General features: G+C 46.1%; 1 long non-coding RNA gene and 1 pseudogene across 1 annotated transcript; one reads left to right on the forward strand and one right to left on the reverse strand.

The window, feature by feature from the left end:
- The first annotated feature begins 3063 nt into the window (after positions 1–3063).
- On the forward strand, positions 3064–5354 carry LOC129659949 (uncharacterized). The gene is made up of 3 exons (XR_008718254.1): positions 3064–3146; positions 3789–3940; positions 4786–5354. It is a non-coding gene; the product is annotated as an uncharacterized LOC129659949 (long non-coding RNA).
- A 9732-nt stretch (positions 5355–15086) lies between these two features.
- LOC129620268 (uncharacterized) lies at positions 15087–15203 on the reverse strand (annotated as a pseudogene).
- Between the last annotated feature and the right edge of the window lie 9407 nt (positions 15204–24610).

Below are 24610 nucleotides of genomic sequence, written 5' to 3' on the forward strand. Positions count from 1 at the left end.
CTTTGCCAACAAAGATCCATCTAGTCAAGGCTATGGTTTTTCCAGTTGTCATGTATGGATATGAAAGTTGGACTGTGAAGAAAGCTGAGTGCCAAAGAATTGATGCTTTTGAGCTGTGGTGCTGGAAAAGACTCTTGAGAGTGAGTCCCTTGGACTGCAAGGAGATGCAACCAGTCCATTCTAAAGGAGATCAGTCCTGGGTGTTCATTTGAAGGACTGATGCTAAAGCTGAAACTCCAGTACTTTGGCCACCTCAAGTGAAGAGTTGACTCATTGGAAAAGACTCATGCTGGGAGGGATTGGGGGCAGGAGGAGAAGGGGACGACAGAGGATGAGATGGCTGGATGGCATCACCGACTCGATGGACATGAGTTTGGTTGAACTCCGGGAGTTGGTGATGGACAGGGGGGCCTGGCATGCTGCGATTCATGGGGTCACAAAGAGTCGGACACGACTGAGTGACTGAAATGAACTGAACTGAACTGACACAATATCCTTTCTGTGTTGGTGCTTGTATTTAAGACTGTAAATCTCATCAGCTTTTGCACAGTTAATGTCTCTATTAGACTCGTTAAAAAAGTATTTTCTATGGTTAATAAAATGTAAAGACTGCACCTGCTATTATGCTAGCTTTCATTCTTACATATTTTCACAGGGAACTTGCTTTAATGAATTTATTTTGAGAAGTTTTAAATCAAATTCTATGTCAGGATTTTACATTAATGTCCAATAGGTGGTTAGATTTGTTCAATGTTAAAATAGGTATTATGATAACTTCCTCATCAGTTAAATTACTAATTTAAAGTGTAACATGTTTTTTATTAAGAGAAACTAACTTATAGAGAAATTTGGCTGAGAATAGACAACTGTTAAGGCCCTTTGTTGTACAGAATGCTGTGCTTTAATAAACCATGATGTTGTAATAGAATGGTATCTTCCTGAGTAATAATTTATAGTGTTTCTCTTGTAGTAAATCTTGAATAGCTTAATTAACTTCTGTGGTCAAAAAAAATGTTCTGTTTCCAGTCACATGTTCTCTAAATCTTCATGTCACTTACATGTTTGCCATCATTTTTGCTTTACTGTATTTGCCAATACGGATTCTTGAAATTTTAGCTTCAAAGTCGCAATAAATCTGGTTTCTCTTCATTTCTTTGCATGCATCTATCAGCCTAGTGATTTAAGGAAGCAGCGTCTAAAGGTAAACTAGTAATTTAGCAGGCCTTTGTTTCTCTGTGAAGTATTAAAGAGTCCTTATCATTTAACGTGAATGAACACTGTGTGGTTATGTCCTGGTGAATAATTGACGTTTTAATGGAAGTAATGAAACTCACCCACCACTTAAAATGTGCTGATGGTTCTGTTGGAAATAGGTCATTCATTGGGACAATTGTAACAGTTTGTCTTTCTCCCACTTGTTTGCCTTCTGATCATCTCATGCTTGTTTATAATAGACATAGTATTATTTATTATTTTTAAAATTTTCTTTACTTATTTTTTTGGCCATGCTGCACAGCTTATGGGATCTTAGTTACCCAACCAGGGATCAGACCAATGTCCCAGCAGTGAAAGTGCCAAGTCTTAACCTCTGGACCACCATGGAATTTCCTCTTAGTGTGGATTCTTATAAGAAATGACTGAATCAGAGCCATAGATGTTAGATTTGCAGGAAGCCAATTTAATGATGGTGGGTAGCAGTGTGCAGGAGACTCTGTGTGCTGGGCACGTGCTTTCTGAGTCTGTCATCTCATCTCCAGGTGAGGTCCAGGCTACTGCTATCCCCATTCAGCAGACATAGACACTGAGGCTTAGCGAGGCCAGGCACCCTGCCCAGGCTCTCACACCCAGCAGCGCGGTGCAGACTGGTCTGATCAGAGCCTGGACACTTAACCGTGGTGCCGTCCAGCCCACTTTCCTCCAGAGGCTCTCGTGTCCATCACAGCATCCCTGATGGAGGGAGCATCAGGAGGGAGCTCGCTGCCTCTCCCCGCGGGTCACTTGGATGAGCCCCTGTTGTTGGAGTCCAGTGCCCCAAGGGCTGGCCTTCCTTGTCCCTCTCCTGCTCCCAGCCCACTGACTGAGCACTCCTGGGCCTTCCCGTAGGACTGGGGTGGCCGCGCTCCAGTTCACGCAGTTCAGTGCCCGGGAGCCCTTCTGCGGGGCAGAGCAGAGCAGTGCCGTCCCCCTGGGGTTGGTGACCTGGGTGTGCCACTCGCCCACTCTGTGACCTGCTTTGCCCTCCTGTTAAGTGGACACGGCACTGCCCATCCTGGCCACGTGGGCACCAGTGGGGCAGCTCCCATCCTGGGGGAGGGCGGCCAGGCTGCGGACCCAGAGGCCTTCCTCAGGAGGAGGCCCAGGCGAAGGGGCTGGCCATGGTCCCTGACTTTGAGGCAGGTGTTTGTCTCCACTGAGTCCATAGTCAACCCAGGTGTGTCACTTCCCTGCTCTGTTCGTTGTTTTCTGATTTTTATAAATGCTTATTTTAACTTGAATTTGAGATTGATCCCTGTTCAGTTCCATGTGGATAATTTCTAGCTTTTGTAGCCTTCTATTGTTTTAGGGTTCTTGTTAGAGCTCAGGGGAGGGTGCCCAGTTTATCCAGCTGCTGTTAAATGAGTTCAGCTTTATTTTACACTAAGTCACTTTGTTGTCACCAAGCTCCTGTGGGGCTGCACGGGATCAGTATTCTTTACAGAATCCCACTAAAAAGGCACAGGTTAGTTGGTTAAAACAACGCAATCATTGTTTATAAAAATGCATGCCATGCATGTTTCCTAAAACCTCCCCTGGTTTAACCACACACCAAAATGTATCAGTAAGACCTGTCTGGACCCTGCGGGGTTAATCTGTTCCCCACACTGTCTTTCCTTTCCTCACACTCAGGACCAGCGGAAACACTGGGAGTCCAAGAGAGATCATCATCTTTTCTTTTTTTTTTAATTAGTTTATTTTTAAATCGAAAGATAATTGCTTTACAGAATTTTCTTTTCTGTAAAAACTCAACATGAATCAGCCATAGGTACCCATATATCTCCTCCCTTTTGAACCTCCCACTGCTCTAGGGTGATACAAGATCATCTCTTAGTGAAGACCTGGGGGTGCCTTATGGAAACCACTGTGAGCGAATGATACTCGAACTGCGTGTAAGTACTTCAGTGGGTAGTCCCCAGTCTACATGTTACTGAGAAATACGATCCAGGCACATGGTGTTCGCATAGGGGGTTAGGTACCTTTTCTGTGTTTCTCTTGTTGTCATGGTTTCCAGTAACCTGCATCATCACTACAAATGATCTTGGGTGGTGGCACAAGCTGTGTCTTTTTCTCCTTCAAACAGAAAGGTCTGGATGGCTTTGCTGAGAGGTTTCTTACTCTAGCTGTGGTGCTTCTGAGCAGCATCTGGCAATGAGCACAGTCCTTTCATCAGGGCAGTTCATGCTGTGCAGGTTTCATAGTGCCAGCATTGCTCTGCTGTCCTGCCCGGCGGGGCCATCTGGTCGCTGGATTCCAGGGAAGGTGGAGGCCGGCTGCAGGGAGGCTCCCGTCCAGGGTCTCTGCACTCAGTCAGATGCTGTCACTGCCCCATGGCCCTGCTTCTTTTGAACAAGACAGTCCTTTAAGATGGCATTAAGCTATAACAAGGGTTTTTTTTTTTTTTTTTGTACTTGGGGGAAAGCATAGCTAATAGATTTTCAAATAAGTTTCTGGTTATAATGTAAAGCCTGTGTGATTGCCTTTTTCAGAACAGTCTATTGTTAGCCAATTTGACACTTACCTCACTCCCTCAGCTGCCAGCTTTACGGGAAGAGGTAGGAGATGACAAGACCACCATCAAATGTGAAACCTCGACCCCTGCCTTGCCACGGTCCCTTCAGCTGGACCACCTGCACACAGGGACGCTGCACACAGCCACCCATGAGGACATCAGGGACACCCGCAAGTAAGCGGCCTGTGTGCGCATCGTCAGTTTCAGGAGCCCTGGGCCTCTTGTCTTGAAAGAGTTGCAAGGATGATTTTAAAGGAATACCACTGAGTTTGGTGCCTGTGTTTAGTGGTGAACTTCAGGTGCTGGGGAAGAAGAGCTCAGTGACCTCAGTGATTTTAGAAAACATCCATCTCTACAGATTGACTCCTGTGGGAGCTTTCTTCCTGCTCTTGGTAGAGGTCTGCCCGGCCCAGGGCACGTTCCTGAAGGTGACAGCCCCGTGCCTCTCGGGTTCGCTCTTGAGGGTCCCTCCCTTTTCCGCAGGGGTCTCCTCTCAGGAGACTCTGTCCCCTCCTGTGACTGACACTGTCCTCATTCAGACCACCACCTGCTGAGCTCCCGTCCTGAGCCAGGCAGCACTCGATGGAGGGCACGTGTGGTCACCTGACCAGCAGCCCTGCACGGGGACAGTCGCTCTTCTGCCACGGCCAGGGATGGTCACCCTGTTGGAGGCGGGGGGAACTGCCCAGAGCAGGGGAGCTTGCCTTCTCCTGGAGCATCATCACCTGCAGAGCAGCAACCCTGAGGGAGGGTCGGAGCGCCCTCTGCTCCAGCTGGCCTTAAGTCAAGCCCTCCTCGGGGGAGAGCTCGAGGCAGAGAATCTTAGCTTCCGGGCACGGTTGTCTGAGGCTTGGAGCCTGAATTGCTCGTGTGGAGTGTGGTTGGTGAAGGAGACTCCACTGTCAGCTGCAAGGTTGAGGCGCGGGTGTTGCTGGGTACCCGTTTCTATCATTAGCTCTTGTGGAGGGGTGTGTGTTTGCACGAGGGTGCCAGGTAAAGGTCGTTTTCTCTCCCCGAAGCTCGACAGGCTCTTAGGACAGCCCCAGGAACAACCCCAGGAGCAGCACCAGCAGCCAGGACTCGCTGCACAAAGCCCCAGAGAAGAAGGGCATCAAGTCCTCCATTAGCCGCTTGTTTTGCCAGAAGGAAAATGGCTGGCCTGAACACCCCAGCAAGTAGACGTTAGGACCGGGTGGGTGCTTCACCGTTCAGAGGGAGGAGGGCCTGCAGGCATGTCCCTTCTGTGTCTCCCCTGTCATCCCCACGAGGCTCCTGTCACTCACGCTGGGGGTCCTCCTGGGAGCAGGAGCGGAGGAGGCGTCTGTCTTCTCAATGGGTCTGAGATGATCGGATGAGTTAATGAGTGGATGGTTGGATGGATGGATGAATTAAGAGTGGATGGATGGATTGATTAGTGAGTGGTGGATGGATGAACAGATGGCTGGCTGGATGGGTGGATGAACGGAGCATGGAATGAATAAAGCAGATGATTGTACTCCAATGCTAGAAACATATTTGACGAAATTGATTGAGTAGGAGCTGGGCAATGATTGTTTCATCCTAACAGTGACATGTGTTTGGAAACGGCCTAAGTGCTCATCAGTGAGGGGTGAGGTACAATCTGTGGACACCCCACAAGGAACAGCCTGCCCTCCTTCCTGCCACCTTCCCCATCCCCAGGAGCTCATCAGGGGTTCTGCCCATGCCCTCCACCCCACCCCACAGCCACGCAGGTCCTCCTGGGGTCCCCTCATCACACAGGGTTATCATCAGGCCCCCATCTCACTCAGCTTCCTCTCCTTGAGGACAACGTATGTTCCTGCCTCTTCAGCCACAAATTTGTTGAGTCTTGTTTGTGCTGTGTGTGGGATTTACAGGGGTAAGTAAAGCAGATGCAGTCTGGAGCACAGTTAAGTAACGAGAGAAAAAGGAGAAGATTATTAAATGCTATCCCTATTATTAATAAATACAATGCTGAGATGGATGGTGCATTGATTATGTACCAGATGCTGTGTGTGCCCCTTACCAAGCAGGTGCTGCCCCCTCCCTATTTACAGAGGAGGACACAGTGATAGTCACATGGTTAGGGAGAGGTAGGGGCAGGTTCATACCCACGCAGCAGGACCAGGCACTTTGCCAAGCTCCAGCCACCTCTCTGGTGGATGCAACAGGAATGAGATGGTTCTGTTCTATGTCATGATGATTCAATGGACATGAGTTGGAGCAAACTCCAGGAGATATTGAAGGATAGAAAGCCTGGAGTGCTGCAGTCCACGGAGTGGCAAGAGTCGGACACAACTGAGCGACTGAACTAAAACCTAAGTGTGTGCTAACCTGCTTCAGTCGTGTCTGACTCTTTGCGACCCCAGGGACTGTAGCCCACTAGCTCCTCTGTCCATGGGCTTCTCCAGGCAAGAAGACTGGAGTGGGTTGCCATGCCTTCCTCCAGGGCATCTTCTTGACCCAGGGATCGAACCCACATCTCTTGTTATATATTGCATTGGCAGGCAGGATCTTTACCCCTAGTGCTACCTGGAAAGCCCCAGTGAACGCTGACAACTAGAAATGCAGAAAATAAGGGCTGCTCCTAAGTTAAACTGGAAAAGCAGCAAGCACAGGTTGTAAAGAGGAAAATACACAATGAGTGACAACAGCACCGACAGAAACAAGGGATGCGTTCATCCACATAAAGAAAATATCTGTGCCATTCGGAAGAGAAGCCTGTCAGCCCTTGGAGGGACAGTTGGAACCAGAATGAAAACCGAGGCCATGGTCAGCAGTGCCCACCACACAGCCTGGGTGGTGTGGTGTCACTCACCGGGCTTCCTGCGTCCCCAGAGCTGCTGGCGGTAACACCTCTGTGTGCCAGGCTGGGCAATGTCCGCGTGTGGGCTAAGGCATCACTGCTCTCCTTCCAGTGATGCTCTGGGGCCCTCTGTGGGCAGCCACCCTCATCCCCTGCCCTGCCACCCGCTGGGGCCCGGCTGTCCCGCTGGGATCCTTTCAGCCCTTGAGCTTGAGTGTTCCCAGCCCTCTGCCACGCTGGACTGGGACACAACTCAGGACTTGGGCTTGAGATATCAAGGAGACCTTGAATCTGGAAGGACACTGCCGTGGGGCCCGTGAGAGAGCAGGAGAGCAAAGCCCCCACGGGGAGGAAGCAGAGCTGGGGAACGTGCCCACAGCCTCCACTGCCTCCTGCACAAGTGCCTCTTCTTTGCCTCTCCTTGACCTAAAACAAACCCCAGCTGCTGCTGCTCTGCAGGTAATTCCTAAAGATGCACCTCCTGCCAGAGCTATTGTCCTGCTGCTCTGGGGCTGCCTGAGTGTGCTCAGGAGCATCAGACAAGTAGGGCTGCCACACCTCATACTGGAGGTGGGGGGCCTGATACTGGGGAAGGGTCGGAGGTGGGGGGAGGGTCTGAGGGTGGAGGAGGGCCTGATGCTGGACTAGGGCCGTGACGCTGGACTGGGGTCTGATGCTGGACTAGGGTCTGATGCTGGGGGAGGACCTGATGCTGGACTAGGGTCTGATGCTGGGGGAGGGCCTGATGCTGGACTAGGGTCTGATGCTGGGGGGAAGGTCTGATGATGGTGGGCAGCCTGCTCCCAGAGGTACATGGAGTTGAGGATAAATCTCTATGAGAAATCTTTTTTTCATACTTTCCTGACCACCTTGCTATGTTCTTTTTAACTTAAGGATAATTTTGTGCAATATCGGTTGATTTCTGCCATACATTAACATGAATTAGCCATAGGTGTACGTATGTCCCATCCCTCTTCAATCTCCCTCCCACCTCCCCTTGCTACATTCTTGTTTCTATGGATATATGAATAATAAAGTCTGTTGACTAAAATAACATGAAAATCCCACACACAAGTGTGCACACGCATACTCCCTAGTGCATCATTCGGGTCCACGTCAGGGTTGCCCTCGGCCCCCCCACCCTCGGACCGATGGCGAGCCTCAACACCCTCATTTTGTTCCCACCCTCGGCCCGCTGCCCGCGCCTCAGCAGCAGAGGGGCTGTCCTCGCAGATGCTGAAGTGATGGAGCCTCTAGTCTCCGGAGCCAAGGGCATGAACACACCATCAGTCGTCCTCTGGGGACACCTATGCTTCCTCCTTCTGGCCTTTCCATTGTAGCTGTCCATTTCTCTTAACAGAATGTGTGATGACAAGGGCTCCCATTACCAGCTCTGGTCTGTTCTCAGTGAGAGTACAGCTTACCCTTGGGACTACTGGCCCTGGGAAATTTTGCTTCAGTACTTTATTGAAAGAAAGCAATAATACTGTGATAAAAATAGTTCAAAAGTAGACTGTACATACTTTGTAACATATTTGGGAAGTTCACAAAAGATCAATAGGAAAATAGAATGATAACAATGAATTGTACAAGTAAATTAAAGGCAGAACCCACATGTAAAGAGACATGCTGTCTCTGTCTACCAAGATACCAGCTGCATAATAAATATCACACCGTGACCTGAATGCATCTCTTGCTGGCTTTTTTAATGTGCCACTGAAAAAGTAAAAATTACATTTGCTACTTATACAATCCAGAATGGCTATGTCATCACAATCTAAAAATGTACACCTAGGTCCATTCTTTAAACATGTTTACAAACAGATGTAAAAAAATTTACATAAAAATAAGGCCTTTGTCAGAGCTGCAGTACCCTGTCTGTCTGGGAAGTGGCACCTTCACTGTCTAGCTCAATGGCTCTGCAGCGGGTGCAGGGCATCACGATTGGTCCCTGAAGAGTCTCACTGGAAAGGAGGGATCCGGGTCCACAGAGACTAGGTTACGGGAGAGATTTTCATAGTCGTCTTCTAGTCATCCTTTCAGCCCAAATTTCATTAGAAGCTCATATTTAGCACCCAGTACTTTTAAATCACTTCATGCTGTGGACAAAAAGCATTTCTTGCTAGAAAAAGTACAGTTTAGGCCAGTCGTTAACATTCAACAACAATTGGTTGAAATTAAGTTTGCTTATTTCAGGGTGATTGTTGGAGAGCTTGGTTGCATTCTGGAAGGATAATGCACACCGTGTCATGATGATTTTACAATCGCAGGAAAACCCCGTCTCTCATGGTTTAACACTTTAAAATTAAACAAGAATAATTACAATAAATGCATCATTTACAAAAGCCCTATATTTGTTCATAGGATTTATACAGACAAGCACTACAGTACATTCATTTGAAAGACTAAAATCAGATATCAGAACATGAATTGATCTAAAAGGATATTTATAGCCTGAATATACAAGAAAAAGTAAGTAATATAAATGAAGTCATAAGTTTACATAAATATCAGAAACATTAAATTCTAAAATATTTTCTCCATGGTATTCATGAATTTTTCACTAATTAAAAACACTGTAATATCTTCGGGTCCATGTAACAAGTATTAACAGAGTAAAGATTACATTGAGTTCAAAATGTAGTCTTTGTTGTATTCTGGACGCTGTATAATCATCTGGAGAATTAGTGCAGGCAAACTGGAAACAAACACACAGACAAGTCAGTCCTGGGTCGGCAGCTGGTGCCCGAGACCCTGCCCCTCCTGACAGCCCCACCCCCCACCCCATTCGGGGCTTCAGCTGCTTTGAGAATTCAGAGAAACATGGAGGACCAAGCAGATCAAGGAGAGAACTCTGTGGCTGACTTTATTCTGCTATGCTATGCTATGCTAAGTCACTTCAGTCGTGTCCGGCTCTGTGCGACCCCATAGACGGCAGCCCACCAGGCTCCCCCGTCCCGAGGATTCTCCAGGCAAGAACACTGGAGTGGGCTGCCATTTCCTTGTCCAATGCATGAAAGTGAAAAGTGAAAGTGAAGTCGCTCAGTCGTGTCCGACTCTTAGCGACCCCATGGATTGCAGCCTACCAGGCTCCTCCGTCCATGGGATTTTCCAAGCAAGAGTACTGGAGTGGGGTGCCATTGCCTTCTCCGGACTTTATTCTGACATATAGCTAAAAGCTGCCGGTAAAAAAAACTCAGAAGTCCAATTCAGCTTTCTAGCTGAGACGTGAACAGGACGGAGCAAACAGCATCCTGCCCTCAGAGCCCCTCGAGCAGGGCTGGGCCCCAGGGCTGGACCCACCAGAGGACCACCCAGAGCAGCACCTGCAAGGGAGGGTGGCCCCTCAGCGGCGGCCGAGCCCCAGATGCCAGTGCACCTCCGTGTGAAATGCTGGCCTCCACACAGAGAGGCCCAGGGCAGGGCAGCCTCGTGAACCCTGATGCTCTGGGCCCTGTTCCCTCCAAGAACGTGCACACAGGGCATGGCCGGCAGCACTGCCACTGTGGGAGGAACACCCATGCACGCCGATGCGAGGGGCCTCGGCCATGCTCTGACCACTCCAGCGGCAGCAGGGCGCCAAGATCACGTTCTCTGCTGCTGAGGGCTCTCCCAGGCCAACCTCTGGAGACCCGCTGACCCTCCACTCCCTGGGGCGTGGGCTCCGTGCCCCCGCGGGACCAGGCCGGCCTGTACTCACCTCGAAGCTCATCAGGAGCAAGTCCTGACTGTAGCGGAATCCAGCCTCTGCGTTCCTGCCACGCTGCCTGGTCCCATGAGCGTGGGAGGAAGGGTGCACAGACAGAGTGCGGTTAGTCGTGCAACTTCACACGGGGCACGAGGACACATAACGCACACCCGCAGCAGCGCCCACTCCTACTGAGGGTCTGGGGAAACTTTTAGAGGGTGGATGAGCCGGAGAGAGCAAGCCTGGGGGCTGCCACGTGGGGGTCCCTGCCACCCGGGGTGGGGGGAGGGCGGTCAATGGCACATTTGATGACATAAACGCCGTCATGGGGACAGATACTCCGCGTCAGCAGCTGCCAGTCTCTCCTTAGACCTACGGATTCACAGAGCTCCAGATTCACATATTCCACACAGTCTATTGTTATTCAATTTTACACTTAGCTCATTCCCTCAGCTGCCAGCTTTACAAGAAGAGGTACAAGATCAGACGAGATCGGCGCGTTCAGGGTGGTATGGCCGTAGAAGGAGGCGGCTGCCGCTGGGCGCCCTAAGAGCCCTGCGCTGGGCCTCCCTTTCGCTCTGACCTGCCGGTCGGGCCAGCCGGCCGCACCTCTCCAAGGGGGCGCGCGCTGTACTTGAGCAAAATGCCCCGCGACCAGACTCCAGCCGGCTGATGCCGCCAGGCGCACCAACACCGCCACCCCGCGGCCAGCAAACGCCTGGCTAGGTCCGGCGGCCCGGAGGGCTTCCCGGACCCCCAGCGGCAGGCCGGGCGTGCGTGCGTATGGGGCCTGGGGGGTGGGGGTGGGCTGAGGGGCGCGGAGGTCTCGGCGCCCTCCCACCCCGGGCCTCTCCATGCCCTGCCATGCTCGGCGAGCGGGGCCTCCCCGCATCCCGTTCGCTGCTCAGGGCCAGGCGGCCTGGAGGTGTCTGGCTTCCCGCTCTGCCGCCGCCCGCCCCCCCATGGCCCGTGGGCCTCTGAGCCTCCTGCAGATCTAGGCGCGTCCCAGCCAGGGCCCTGAACGCCCATCCTGCCCGGCACCTGCCCGGTGCCCAAACCCACCGGGAGCCACGGAGGCACGGTCCACCCAGCGCCTCAGCCCCGCCCCTTCGCCCTACCGAGGGCCCCCTTCCCCCCACGCCGCCCGCCAAGCACACGACCTTCCTAAGAGAGCAGACGAGTGACAGTCAGGCACACGGACAGACACACAGACAGGAGACAGGCGGCCTGCGCAAGCTCGTCAGCCAGAGCCATAGCACCTGTGAGAGGTCGGGGCCAGAGGAACAGACGGGCCGCCGGGTGTCAGGCGAGACAGAGGCAGAAAGAGACGAAGGTTCAGAGACAGACTCCAAGACGGCGAGAGGGAGATACAGACAGACAGACAGACGCGCACACGCGCGCGCGCGCACACACACACACATACACACAGGGAGGCAGAGACAGAGAGAGGGAGACATAGAGCGAGTGACAGAGAGACAGCAAACGGGAGACAGACAGGAGAGAGAGGATGGCATCGGATCTGAGACAGACACACTGGCACAGCCTGTGACGCACCTCAGAGGGAGGCCGCGTGGAAGAAGCAGCTTCCCCAAGGTAGGGGGCATCAGCCTTGGGCCGGGCCCCCGCTGGACATGGTGCCCTGGGGCTGGCAGTCACCCGTGAGGACCCTAAGACTTCCTCGAAGCCTAGGTCTCAAAGGTCCCCTTCAGCCTGGCTACCTAAGGCGAGACCCAGCCCCCACTGCCAGGCCAGAGGGTGAGTGTGTGAGACTGTGTGTGAGTGTGTCGGTGGGCAAGGGTGGGGTCGGGTCGACTTGGAGCTGGGTGGATACCCAGAGTGGAGGGGGGAGGGTGTGGAGGCTGGGGGTTGGGAAGCTTGCGTGATCCTCTTTCTGTCTCTCTCTCCCGCTTTCTCCGTCTCCCTTATCTGTGGTTTCCAGCTCTTGACCTGTCTCGGCGGTGGGGCGTGTGTGTGTGTGTACCTCCAAACCCAAAGCAACTTTCTATGGAGACGTAGTGAAGGGTAAATGCACTCTTACTCATCCAATATATCCTAAAACACTGGACATGTCTGGACTCAAACTTTCAGGGCAGCCTTCCTGCCACCTCTGGCAAGCATTGATGGTGCAACAACTGTAATCCTCTAAAGGACCAAAAGTCCTGTACAAGTCCAGATATCTGCTCAGTACAGTCTCTTCCTACAGTACAGAAAAGTATAGAACAGAATGACACATTCTTTTTTAATTGTACAGATGAATCAGCTGCTATCTGCTGCCTAGTCAACATGGTCAACATGAGGGAGTCAAGCAAGAGTTCCAAATCTCTTGAATGTGGTCCTTGGAAATACTTCTGTTCTTAGTTGCTCAGTTGTGCCCAACTTTTATGCGACCCATGGACTGTGGCCCGTCAGGCTCCTCTGTCCGTGGCATTTCCCAGGCAAGAATACTGGAGTGGGTTGCCATTTCCTTCTCCAGGGGATCTTCCCGACCCAGGGATCAAATCCGAGTCTCCTGCAGGCGGATGCCTTCCCATCTGAGCCACGATACAACTAATTGCCTAGTCAAAGTACAAAGAAAAGAGCTAGTGTTCTACTAAGTGGAAAGATGATTTAAGAAACGGAAGCTTTCCTTTGTTGGTATATTTGAATATTTATTTAGTTTTATTTTATTTTTACGATTAAGGCTACTTGAACAAGGCAAAGGAAAAACCCCAGAGTTGAAAAGCAATTGACTTTTTAAAAGAAAAATGTGGCAGGTGAAACTTCCTTCGGTTTTTAGAGTTGGTTCAAATATTCAACAAATATGACTCTTCTGAACTTTATTTCAAATCTCCACGATGAATCACTAAGGCATCAAGGAAGAAAGGAGTAGAGGTGGAGAAAAAAAGAGCAACCTTTCCCCTGGCTCTATCTCAACCAGCTGCTTAGTTCCTTCATCTCATGGACTACGATCTAGGATTATCTTGTTTGTCTGATTTTTGTTTGGGGACCGTTTCTAGTCACAAGGCTAGAAACAGTGTGTGTGTGGGGGGAGCCCTTCTTTCCATTCCACATGAGACCCAGTGGACAATCCAGGCCCTGCCCACTGCATTGAGTCTGTAGCAACAGAATCACCGGTGATGCTGGTTAACAATGCATATTCCTGGAATCCACTCCATTCACTACTGACTGTTTGAGGTGGTGGTCTGGAACCTATAACTGGAAACTTTTTTGATGATTCCAAATCACACCAAAGTTTGAGGACTATGGAAGATCTTCACATTTCTGGAAGAGCCACACACCTACAGAAGGAACCACAAGAGTTGCCTGAAATGGTAAAGGTATAAGTATTGGACTGAAAGTTGGAAAGTCTCCACCTTTGCTATGTAAGTAAAATGATCTTTTTTTGAAATGAAAATGGATAATACTAAAAGTTCACATTGTTCTAGAGCATTTAAAAAACCTAAATTATAGAAATCTGATGTACGAGTTCCTGGAAAGGAAGAACCTATATTTATTGATATGTCTTCATGCCTTAGATCGTGCCTTGAATATAGTGTGCACATCAACAGAATAAAGAAAAGAACTGAATCAACAAAGATACAAAGAGATCAAAAGTACTGAGCCAAATGAAAAATTGAGGCTTCAGAGAACTTTTCTGTCTTTCACACACTGAATAAATATTGAGCACCTACTATGAACTAGTAGGCATGTAATATGTTTCTGGAAATAGAATGCTGAGAAAAGAAGACACACAGTTCCTTCTTTCACTGAGACTAATCTAATGATAAATAACAGGCAGATACTTTGAGAACTTCTATAGGGGCCTCTTCCCTCACCAAAAACTGGGTGTCAGAGAAGGCTTTTCAGAGAAATAATTGAATTGAGATGCATAGGTTGAACCAACATAAACCAGGGTTGAGATTCAGGAAGAATTTCAGGCAGGTAAAATAGCATCTTGGAAGGCTATGTGACAAGGGAAACTTAGGACATTCAAGAAAGGAAAAATGCCCTAGGGGATGAAACCAAAAGACTGCAGGGGGCATTAGAGTGAAAAGACATCAGACAAGAACGTGGGGAGCAAGCAATGAAGGGATTTGGTCATATATTAAATATGATGGGAAAATACAAGAGCAGTTTTAGAAGGGAGGCGATAGAATTGGATCTGCATTTTAAAAAGGTCATCTTGCTCAACATCACTCATGATTGGACAGACTCAACTCCAAACTACAATGAGGTACCACTTCACATTAGTCAGAATGGTCCTCATGGAAATGTCTGTAGATAACAAATGCTGGAGAGGATGTGGAGAAAAGGGAACTCACCTCCACTGTTAGTAGGAATGTGAGTTGGTAGAGCCACTGTGGAAAAGAATATGGAGGTTCCTCAAGAAATTAAAACTAGAAGTACCATATGATTCAGCAGTCCCATTCCCAGGCATATATCCACCAAAAGTATAACTGAACAAGATACATACACCTTCTGTGCACATATATCTGTGTGTGCGTGCGGGTGCACAGGAGCATGGGCGATCGCCTGCGAGGATGGGGGTGGGGGTTGAGGCTGGGGGTGGGGGTGGGGTTGAGGCTGGGGGTAGGGCTGGGGCTGGAGCTGGTGCAGCCCCCTGGATTGCCTGAGGCACGCCAAGGGAGCCCCAAACCGAGACCCGAGGGACAGTCGTCTGGTTTCCTGGAAGCCGAATGCGGAGGGGCTCACAGGGCACGCGGAGGCAACCCAGGTCTGCAGCGGGAGTCAGTGCCCCAGCCACCCACCCCCCCGGGAGGGGCTGGGGCTGCGGGAGCCCAAGAGTTGGGACGTGGGGCAGGGGCTAAAGGAGAGGGGAGGCAAAGAGCCTACAGCACCCGGTATTCCCAGGTGGTCTCCCACCCAAATACTAACCAGGCCCGACCCTGCTTAGCTTCAGAGATCAGACGAGATTGGGCATTCAGGGTGGTATGGCCTTAGACGGAGGCAGCTGCCGCTGGGCGCCCTAAGAGCCCTGTGCTGCGCCTCCCTTTCACTCTGACCTGCCGGTCAGCCATTCTGTCTACAAGTACTTTTACTCCCTCCCCTCTCTCTCCCTGCTTTCTGAGAGTCTCTCTCCTTCCATACTTGATGGTGTAATGAATGGATGCATTCGATCATTTTCCCTCAACATTTTTTTCTCTTTATTTTTACATTGATTTCTATGAATTCATCTTCAAGTTTATGGATTATTTCTGCTAGCATCTCAAATGTGCTATTGAACCTATCAATTTTTCATTTCCATTATTTTAGTTTTCAAATCCAGAATTTATATTAGTCTCCTTTTTAAAAAAAAATAATTTGTAGCTCTTCATTGAGTTTCTGTTTGTTGATTTAGTATCATACTTTCATCTAATTCTTCAAACATGGTTCCATTATTTCATTTTGTCGTTATCATTATTTTGATATTTTATCTTTTGACCTTCATACTGAATTTATAAGTGATATACTTATATGAGTTATCGGTGGTATGTTATACAAATGCTTTACTTACTACCATTACAACATTAGAGTTTTCTGATTTTAACTGTATACTTACCTGTCCCAGCAGGTAGATAAGGAGTCCAAGCCTAAAGCCCCTTCAAGGAGGAAGCAAACTTTCTTTCTTTTTCACATTCTTTTGCCTAAGACAAGTAGGCATTGTAGGGAGCAGTATCTCAGGTTCAAGGACATTCCTTTTTTTGAGCTTTGGATGTATGTTATAGGAAAGGGTGTGGGCAAAACGCTCACATCCTTGAGATGTTGTCTATTCTCAGAAGCTAGTTGAGAAGTATATATGTCCCTGCTTAAATTAGTGAGGTGGTTACACTCCTACCCCCTTCTGATGTCTGTGTCAGAAGCTTTTTCGGTCACCTTCACTTTAAATAAAATATACACAAAGCTCTGAGTGACTGAGACTGTCTTTGGCCCCAGAAGAATCCATGAATCCAGTGGCAGGAGGAGAAGGGGACGACAGAGGATGAGATAGCCGAATGGCATCACCGACTCAATGGACATGAGTTTGGGTGAACTCCAAGAAGTGGTGATGGACAAGGAGGCCTGGCGTACTGCAATTCATGGGGTCACAAAGAGTCGGACACGACTGAGTGACCGAACTGAACTGAACTGAAGTGGATCAATGAGCTCTAATTAATTGGCCTAAAGAGAAGTAAGTGCTTTCAAATCAAACAATTCTAAATTCAATAAAATTAACGTAAATGAATGTAATGCTTGTGTGAACTGGTAAATAATCATTATTGAATTGATACATGATATTGATGTTTGTTTATTGATCTAATTAACAGAAACATTGTGAATATACTTCTATAAATGACATAACTTTGGGTGATGTATCCTTACCAGTGTATAGAATGATGATGTAAAGTACAATTCATGGTTGCTGAAGAAAAGTAAGATATGTGTTTTTAATAAAAAGTAATAAGGAATGGAATTACATTCTATTAAGGAAAAGGAAAGTAAGTCTAAAAGTACAGGTGGCTGTCCTCTAAATGGACAAATGAAGTGATGAATACAGAAAGTGTAAAAAAGGTGTGTGGCAAGTGAAAGAAGACTTTTGTGCATGGTACAAGTTTGTTAACACATTAAACTACCTTTGAAGTCTTATTGTTACTATGACTAAGTGAATAACTATTGCTTCACAGCCAGTACCAAACTGGAATTTGGTTTTTTCTCGCTGATTGAAAGAAGAAAGTTCTCTTGGAATGTGGCTTTTGATAACAGACTATAGCACACATGAACAAAGCTCATTCTGCTCCTGCAAAAATTAACCCCTCTTGGGGAATTTAAAACGGATTAAAAATGGCTATAAACCAAACAGTTGGGGCTATGAGAGGTCCAAGATGGCCGCTTGGCTTTTCCTGGCTCCCTGACAAACCTCATTTTTATTTGATAATGCCTTTCCTGGCTTCAGGATTAATATCTCAGAATAGAAAGAAAGGAAAAAAAAAAAAAAAAGGTTAAAATGTGCTTTCTACAATCTCCAGTGATCGGGGTACCCATTTTGCTGGACCAGTTGTACAGACACTGGCAAAAACCTCATGAGTTTCTTCGAGACTATTGCTTTCACTGATGTCCTTGGTCATTGGGCAAGGACAACAGAACAAAGGGATCAATTGAATGGGATGCAGTAGACTGCTAAATATGACCACAATTTTCATGACTTTTTGTCTGACATATTATTGGCTTTTAATCTGTGTTTTCAGATATAAAGAAGCACTTCTCAAGTTACTGATGGTTTAAAACAATCTAGTGACTTACTCCTATGGGTAAAATTATACCTTTTTTCTCTCTGCCTCATCCCTCCAGAAACTGGAAACACTTGGGTTCTGAACAGCCTTATCAGGTAAATAAAACAACTGTCTCCTAACATATACAGAAATCTCAACGTATACTGGGGAGCTCTAAAAGACAAATCTACCTAACTGATGTCAGGCCTATGGCATCTATTATGTTTCACTGAATATTAAGTCCCAGTTTTGTTAATTAAGGTCTGTATTTCTAAGACTCACTCCTTAGATAGTTCCTTGTGATTATATTACATTGCTAAGAGGCTTAATTAAGTTGTTAAAAAGGACACTCTGAGTTTGTTTCTAAAGCTTATCTCAGTAACCAGTCTTTGAAGGAGAACATAGGCAAAACACTCTCTGACATAAATCACAGCAGGATCCTCTATGACCCACCTCCCAGAATATTGGAAATAAAAGCAAAAATAAACACATGGAACCTAATTAAAATTAAAAGTTTCTGCACAACAAAGGAAACTCTAAGCAAGGTGAAAAGACAGCCTTCAGAATGGGAGAAAATAATAGCAAATGAAGCAACTGACAAAGAACTAATCTCAAAAATATACAAGCAACTCCTGTAGCTCAATTCCAGAAAAATAAACAACCCAATCAAAAAATGGGCCAAAGAACCAAATAGACATTTCTCCAAAGAAGACATACAGATGGCTAACAAACACATGAAAAGATGCTCAACATCACTCATTATCAGAGAAATGCAAATCAAAACCACCACAATGAGGTACCATTTCACGCCACTCAGAATGGCTGCTATCAAAAAGTCTACAAGCAATGAATGCTGGAGATAGTGTGGAGAAAAGGGAACCTTCTTACACTGTTGGTGGGAATGCAAACTAGTACAGCCACTATGGAGAACAGTGTGGAGATTCCTTAAAAAACTGGAAATAGAACTGCCGTACGACCCAGCAATCCCACTGCCAGGCATACATACTGAGGAAACCAGAAATGAAAGAAACACGTGTACCCCAATGTTCATTGCAGCACTGTTTATGATAGCCAGGACATGGAAGCAACCTAGATGTCCATAAGCAGATGAATGGATAAGAAAGCGGTGGTACATATACACAATGGAGTATTACTCAGCCATTAAAAAGAATACATTTGAATCAGTTCTAATGAGGTGGATGAAACTGGAGCCTATTATACAGAGTGAAGTAAGCCAGAAAGAAAAATACCAATACAGTATACTAATGCATATATATGGAATTTTGAAAGATAGTAACGATAACCCTGTATGCGAGACAGCAAAAGAGACACAGATGTATAGAACAGTCTTTTGGACTCTGTGGGAGAGGACAAGGGTGGGATGATTTGGGAGAATGGCATTGAAACACGTATATTATCATATGTGAAAGGAATCACCAGTCCAGGTTCGATGCATGATACAGGATACTCGGGGCTGGTGCACTGGGATGACCCAGAGGGATGATATGGGGGGGGGGGGGAAGAGAGATGGGAGGGGGGTTCAAGATGGGGAACACATGTACCCCCGTGGCGGATTCATGTCAATGTATGGCAAAACCAATACAATATTGTAAAGTCATTAACCTCCAATTAAAATACATAAATTAAAAAAATAAATAAAATAAAGGAACATCAAAGTAAGAGATACAGGGACTCTCAACCCCTCAGGTGTCACAGTCTGCACTGCTATTCACTTTGTTGGTTATTTGTGGCCTTGTCCATGTAGGGAGACTCCCCAGAATGTGGACTCAGGCCTCCATAGAGCTCAGTTCCCTTGCTCTGTTTACACCAGGTTTAGTGACATAGGGGAGCAGGCTGCATAGTCAGTTCAGTGAAGGCAGGCATACATTTCAGAGTAAATAGTGGGTGAGAGCCTGAAATAGGTGCCATTCTGTCCACGTGCTCTGAGGAGTACCAAAGCTAGAGGGGAGTTCTTCTGATTTGAAAGCCTTCATCAGGTTCCCAAGAACCAGCACAGGTTATAGGAAAATGAGTGGAAAGTGGGTGAAGATCTAACTGTACATTCTCATCGTTTCATGAGTGTCTTCCTTTTTTTTTTAATTTTATTTTATTTTTAAACTTTACATAATTGTATTAGTTTTGCCAAATATCAAAATGAATCTGCTACAACATGAAAACATCAACACATATATTCAAACTGCACTCTTGTCCACGATGGGAGAAACTTTGCTGAATGTAGTAATAGACATCAGTTAGTAGTCTGATGTCAAATCATGACTGGTTTGCAAGTTCAGATGGGGTCTGTGCCTATTTAGTTGACTGGTGGAATCTGACATGTAGCCCAATGTGTAGGTTGGTTTTGTTTGTGGATATTTGTATTTAAGGGCAGGTTGTGTTTTTGTGAGGATGTGTAAAGGTGAATGTTGTATTTGAAGGAAGTTTAGATTTCATACAGGCATACTCAAGGTGCAGATGGTTAGGTAATTGTAAATTGGTGTTTGGGGAATATTTTCACATGTGTTTTTTTCACCCATGAATTTGGAAATTTGTATGGGTGTAATGGTGAATTTCTGTATGCATAAAGGGCAATGTTAGGAAAACTACTGGGGTATATTATTTTGGGTATACGATCTTTTGTGTATTTGGGGAATGTAGGATGATCATTTGTGTATCAGGATATCATTTGTGTATTGTGTATGTTGTATGGATTTGAGGTTTGTGTGTGTGTATATTTTCCAGAGCTGTCTATGTATGTTTTGCTGTGTAGGGGGCAAGTCTGTGGCTATTGTATGGGACTAGTAGATATTGTATATGTAGGTGTGTTTTATTTGTGTGATTCTGTATTCTTCATGATGGAAGAGTTAATCTGAGAATTTGGGAATGTGGGGTTATGTATATGCCGATAGTGTGGTATTATATGTGTATTTGGAACAAAGGTTATATACTGCTCTATGTTTGCATATTTGTAGTGTAATGGGTAATTGTGATTGTATTGGGGGCTTGTGGATTGTTGTGTGTATAATGAGTTTTTGTGTGTATTCAAGGGGCATGGCCATTTGCAGGAATATTTGTGGCTGCTATGCATTTGTATTTTTACTACGGGCCTCTTAGGCTTACATATTTTGAGAAGTGAGTATATGTGTATCTAATGGTGAGGTGCAGTTCTATATTTCTACCGAGGAGATGCAGAATTGCATTTATATGTATTAGGAATATATGATATGATTATTTGTTGGTCTTTGCAGACATAGGAGCTGGCTCCTATTAGCGAAGGATAATTTGGCATATGGAAGATATTTCATAAATGATTTGCTGTAGATATTTCTCTGTGTCTTCTTGTGTATTGTAATTTGTATGTCCATCACCATGTGCCTGAGTTATCAGTTTGTTTATGGAATTGTTAGGCATATTCTAAGTGCATTTCTTTGGAGACTCCTAGGATGTTTATACATGGGTTTCAAAGTAAGCAGTGGTCCGTTTGTATATTAGTCTGAGGGTAGATATATGTATATTGTATCTTTTGTTGACATTTTTTGGGATCAGTTGGAAGGTTGTATTCTGGAGAGGTAACATAATGTATAGTGTTTGGGGCAATCTCTACATTCAGGGGTTGGGAATTTTTGCACATATGTGTCCATAGATGTGTGAGAACTGTGTATGTATTTTAGTAAGATGCAGAGATTTGGTGTTTTTGTGTTTTGTGTGTGTCTGAGCATTTGGGGTGTATACACATGGGTGGTGTGTAGATGTGTGTTTTTGTGATTTGTGAGTATATCAGAAGGCTTAGAGTCCTCTTTGTATCTATCTCAAAATGTAATGCCTAAAGATTTTAGTGATGTTGCTTGTATATATATTCTCAGTATTAGTGAGTTGGACATATAAGTACAGTTGGCTCTGTAACATCATGGGTTTGAACCACAGAGTCCACTCCTAGTGGTTTTGTTTTTCTCTGTCTATTTTTAGTAAATACTACAGTACTGGATGAAGCACAAGCTGGAATCAAGATTGCCAGGAGAAATATCAATAACCTCAGATATGAAGAGGACACAACCCTTAGGGCAGAAAGTGAAGAGGAACTGAAGAGTCTCTTGATGAAAGTGAAAGAGGAGAGTGGAAAAAGCTGGCTTAAAGCTCAAAATTAAAAAAACTAAGATCATGGCATCAGGTCCCATCACTTCATGGGAAATAGATGGGAAAACAATGGAAACAGTGACAGATTTCATCTTCTTGGGCTCCAAAATCACTGCAGATGGTGACTGCAGTCATAAGATTAAGAGATGCGTGCTCCTTGGAAGAAAAGCTATGACCAATCTAAACATTAAAAAGCAAGACATTTCTTTGCCGACAAAGGTCCGTCTAGGCATAGCTATGTTTTTTTTTCCAGTAGTCATGTATGGATGTGAGAGTTGGACCATAAACAAAGCTGATGCCCAAAGAATTGATGCTTTTGAATTGTGGTATTGGAGAAGACTCTTGAGAGTCCCTTGGACTGCAAGGAGATCCAAACAGTCCATCCTAAAGGAAATCAGTCTTGAGTATTCATTGGAAGGTCTGATGCTGAAGCTGAAACTCCAATACTTTGGCCACCTGATGCGAGGAACTGACTCATTGAAAAAGACCCTGATGCTGGGAAAGATCGAAGGCAGGAGGAGAAGGGGATGACAGAGGATGAGATGGGTGGATGGCATCACCAACTCGATGGACATGTATTTGAGGTATCTCTGGGAGTTGGTGATGGACAGGGAGGCCTGGCGTGCTGCAGTCCATGGGGTTGCAAAGATTCGGACACAAGTGAGCGACTGAACTGACTGACAGTACTAATACATGATCCATGCATACAGAAGCACTGAATGGAGGGTTGGCACCCTATACCCCAAGTTGTTCGAGGTTCAGCTGTATTTGATAAGTGTAGGTGGTTTGTGTCTGTGTGTGATTTGAGTTCCTGGGGTTATTAGGTGAGTATTCTGGTGGATGTGAGGATTCAGTAGACTGTGTAGGTTATGTGTATGTTCAGAAATCTGGAGTATATGTATTTTAGGGCTGTGGGATTGCATGTGGGTCTTTTTGGAGTTATGCATGAGGCAGTTGTGTACTTGCTGAGCCTGTGTGTGTGTGTATTCAGTGTGTACATCTCAGTGGTATATTGGTTGCACGTTTGTGTTTAGGCCCATGTTGTGTGTGTTTATATATATAGTTGTAAGAGTGTCATGGACATCTTCAGGGTGAATAGGGCTTTGTCTGTAAAAATTTAGGTAGTAAAAGTTGCTCTGTGTGTATTATTTATTCAAGATGAGAGTAGGAATGTATATGTGTGTTCAGAATAAATGTATATGAACACACACATGCACACATATATGTATGTATGTGTGTGTGTGTGTGTGTGTATATATATATATATATATATATATATACACACACACACATTGTCCTTCTGCTTATATATCTGTGATGGGAGTTGAGGGTCCTACTCTAGGTGTAAGTAGATTGTATGCACATGCTCATATGAAAAGATTTGGGATGCTCTGGAACTGGTTCATACTAGCATCAGATAGTCAATGGTACGTATCTCCTCCCAGCTCTGTGTTCAGTGATGTCAAGTAGGTAGCTTGAAATCATGGTGGGAACATTTATTTAGATATCACAAATACAGTCCTCCTGCTTTTCTCAAAGAACTTTTTATTAAGCATTTATCATCACATATTGATGTTGTGCTTAGAAGTATATATGTGTCAGCAAGAATGTTTGGGCATCAGTGGGAACATTGTAGGACCCTCTTATGTGATTGTGTATCGGGCTTCTGGGGTTTTGGGCCCTTGTATGTGTGAATGGATGCCGGGAGCCAGTGAGAGGCACTCCACTCATGGCAAAGGTCATGAGGAAGGAGGCTTGGCATATGCAAAGGCGGGATTGAGCCTCAGGAGTCCCCCTGGATCTACCCCCCCCAAAAAACAGAGTCTGCCTACTTTACTGCTTTGTGCTCTTACCTCTGACTTTACTGGGGGCTGTCCCCCACCACCATCTTGCTCTCTCTGACAAAGAGTTAACTTACAGCTCCAATTATTAAAGTTCCTGGGCATTAGGAGTGTTTAAATCCAAACCCCTCAGATAGCTCTCTAACTGGCCTGACAAGTTTACCCGGACTCCTACAGCTATGCATACGATTGTTTACAGTCTCCCAGTCTCCAGAGGCACAGGAAGCTTAAGATATTCAAATAGCTTAGAGCCTCTCAGAGAGTTAGAAACTGTCAGAATAAAATTAGTAAAAGATTTCATTGATGAGCCAATGCTTGCTGCCAAGTTTCCACATCCCCTGTATTGTATGCTTGAATGTGTATTAATTAATATAGTTGGTATGTAGAAAAAATAAGTAGTGGCCTTGGTGTTAGCAACTTTAGACCCTTAAGGTAATAAATTATTTCCTTTGTTGTAAACCCACTGCACCTCTGCCCTATAGGAATGCAACTTTATCTAACACCTTCAGAGGATGGTGCCAAACCTTAAAATAATTACTCTTAGAGAAAATAAGTCTTATGGTTGACAAACCTTTGTCAAGAGCCATAAAATGTTAATAGGCCTTCTGGCCAGAAGATGATGTAAATCACCTAAACCATTTGTATATGATAAATTTGCAGGAAAGAAACCCTGGTTTTTGATAAGGATCAAAGACTGCTGACTTTGCATGATTTCACATCCCCTATTATCCTCTATGTGTAACTTAGGGTATAAAAGCCCCTGTTGAAAATAAAGCTACAGGCCTTGCTCACCAAAGCTTGGTCTCCCCATGTCATTCGTTCTTTTCACATTCTGGCTGAGTCTCCATCTGGAGTGCGGAGGTCCTCTGCGACCTTTATTTGCCTGGGCTTCTAAGACCCACTCTAGAAGGTATCTAAGGTGGGGCACCTTCTGCTATTCGAGAGGGCGCCTGCAGCCTCCGTGGTCAGAGCTAACCTGGTGTCACAGGTTATACTGATTTTCCATGTAAACCAAGCTACTCAGCCACTTTTCTCCGCTGAATTTTCCTACTGAGCTATTCTCATTCTATTACTCTTTATATCTCTAATTAATATTTAAATAAATCGCCAACGCCGTCTCTCCTTCGAATACCCTGGATCAGCCAGGGCTGG

Source organism: Bubalus kerabau, chromosome 9 (assembly GCF_029407905.1).
Source record: "Bubalus kerabau isolate K-KA32 ecotype Philippines breed swamp buffalo chromosome 9, PCC_UOA_SB_1v2, whole genome shotgun sequence".
NCBI classification, from domain to species: domain Eukaryota; kingdom Metazoa; phylum Chordata; class Mammalia; order Artiodactyla; family Bovidae; genus Bubalus; species Bubalus kerabau.